Source organism: Amblyomma maculatum, chromosome 8, assembly GCF_055883805.1.
Source record: "Amblyomma maculatum isolate TAMU_Amacu chromosome 8, ASM5588380v1, whole genome shotgun sequence".
Lineage (NCBI taxonomy): Eukaryota > Metazoa > Arthropoda > Arachnida > Ixodida > Ixodidae > Amblyomma > Amblyomma maculatum.
Window position 1 is genome coordinate 32870799 of NC_139351.1, and position 2808 is coordinate 32873606.

Here is a 2808-nt window from a genome sequence, read left to right on the forward strand (position 1 = left end):
GACATTTTCTACCGTTCGCCATGGTTGCTTTTCTACTCTTTAGCGTAGAACGAACGGAACTGGCCGGGTCAGCCCAAAAGCATAAGTGGCATTCGCTTCTAACTACAGTTTCACCTCAAAGTTGCGTAAATCCTAGAGTGTTCGGAAGCAACAAAGAAATTTTTTCACGCGATGCTTCTACGAGACTTTCTGGCCGATCGGCCGCCATTAAAGCTGAAGGGGTTCAAAACGGTAGCGACCTAATGATTCTGGCAGTTGCCTCCCGCTATGATGCGTCTTCCGAAAATATGTAGTTTGACTTACTGGTACACTACTGCTATGTCACACAGGCCGTTCGAAGACAATTGCTAGCTATCTCTCGAGTTGTGGACAGGAGCATGCTTGGATGGCAGAAAAATAGCGCACAAATGAACGAGGACGAATTTAGGGACATACATGCATGACCGTCTCGCCGACGGGCATTCGAGCGCTGTTTTTCTACCATGCGACCGACTTCAACTCACCTAGTTTTGCCCCATTATGCAGTTCCTTTCACGGGTTGTGCAGCTTGCGAGATGCTTGAATTAATCGAAGGGCATCGTTCTCTTTCATACTATTATGCTTGCTCGCAATGCGTGAGAACGTCCTTCTTACTTTTTCGCACATCGTGCGGAACTTGACGATGGCTGTGCCACTTGTGAATGTCACCTACTTCGAAAATGGGTGGATCATGGATCTTGACTTGTATCGATTCTTTGCTGCTGCGGGGGTGCTTGGCTTAGAGTTTGGACTTAGTCGAGGGACAGGTGCGGCTGCAGTCGGTGACGTAGTTCTTCACTCGGTTGGCGGCGCCTTGAAGTGCATCCTCATTCTCTCCTAAGAGATCTCTTGTTTCCAAAATAGTGATATCTACGTATAAGGCAAGACGTATGCTTTTTATGTCGCTGAGTTGGACCAGTAGGTACCAGAGGCACAGGTTTTGAAGACGGAATATCAATGACCCTTATGACATGCCTCTATAACCCCATGAGTACGGGGCTGAATCTGGTATCACCCACTCTGATGTGTTGAACGGAACGACGAAACAGACCTAACAACCAAATGGTTTGTTGGGTCCTCTACTTTCCTGAGAGTTTCAGAAAGCAAGAGAGTTCCAGAAACCCATCTACTTCTGCTTTATTGATTATGCGAAAGCGTTTGACTGCGTAGATCACAGCAGATTGTGGCAAGCTCTCCAAGAGATGGGAGTTCCAATTCACCTCATCTGTCTCCTCAGGAACCTGTATGAAGGGCAAGAGGCCACAGTTAGAACTGGGCATGGTCTTACTGGTTGGTTTCCGATTGAGAAAGGAGTGAGGCAAGGCTGCATAAGGTCGCCCTGCCTATTTAACCTATATGCAGAGTGCATCATGAGGAACGCCGGTTTGGACGAGTCTTCAGTTGGAGTGAAGATTGCTGGAAAACGTATCAACAACCTTAGATATGCGGATGATGCCACTTTAATGGCAGAAAGTGAAGTGGAACTCAAGAGACTTCTGATGCGCGTACAAGAAGAGAGTGAGAAGTTTGGGCTTAATCTGAACGTTAAAAAGACAAAGATCATGGCGTCTTGCCCTATCAAGTCCTGGAGCATCAAGGGACAAGAAGTGGAAGCTGTGACAAATTTTCTCTTCTTGGGCTCCAAGATTACCTCGGAAGGAGACATGCAGCCATGAAATTAGGAGACGCCTGCTTCTGGGAAAGAGAGCAATGGTTAGCCTTGACCGCCTAGTAAAGAGCAGTCTGCCAACCAAGATCCGTATAACTCGTGCTATGGTCTTTCCAGTTGTGATGTATGGATGCGAGAGTTGGGCTGTGAAAAAGGCTGACCGCCGAAGAATTGACGCGTTTGAATTGTGGTGCTGGCGAAGACTCTTCAGAGTTCCTTGGACTGCCAGAAGATCAAATCAGTCGATATTGTCGACCATAAACCCTGACTGCTCATTGGAGGGTCAAATTCTAAAGTTCAAGCTCAGCTACTTTGGTCATCTGATGAGAAGAGAGGAGTAACTCGAGAAAGATTTGATGTTGGGAAAGGTTGAGGGTCGCCGGAGAAGGGGTAAGCAGCGAACGCGATGGTTAGATGGCATCCTCGAGGCACTGCAGATGAAGTTATGTGATGTTTGGAAGATAGTGAGAGACCGAAAAGCGTGGCGTGACATGGTCCATAGGGTCACGAAGAGTCGGACACGACTGAACGACTGAACTGAACTGAACTACTTTCCTGAATCTGCTTTAGTGACCTACCTCAGCATGTCACATCTATCATCTATCTGTTCTGTGATGACTGTGTAGCACTTCGAGAGATCACTAACGCCCAGGACGTCAACACTTTACAGACGGGTCTAGACGCTATCCCTGATGGGTGCAACCACTGGCTTATGACACGTAACAGTGCAAAATGCAGTTTTACGCCTATCATGCCCTGTGTCACGTCAAGCCTGTAAACCTTATGCTTCCGTTAGTAAACTCGTGCTGCTACCTTGGGGTACATACATAGCCACATTTACTTGGTCCATTCATATTAACCGCGTAATTAACAACGTTAACCGTATGGCCGGATACTTGAGACGCAATGCTTCTTTACAAAACTTTAGTACTCAACTTGAGTATACCGCCTTTGTATGAGATCCGAGCTCTGCCAAGCTAACACGATCACTTCACTTGTTCAAGATAATTCCAATAGATTCATTTTGCACAACTTCAATCGGGCTGCCAGCATTTTCTGCACGAAACAAACGCTAGATCTAGCGTTCTTTGATTCTCGCTGTCATTCGTCTCATCAATGCC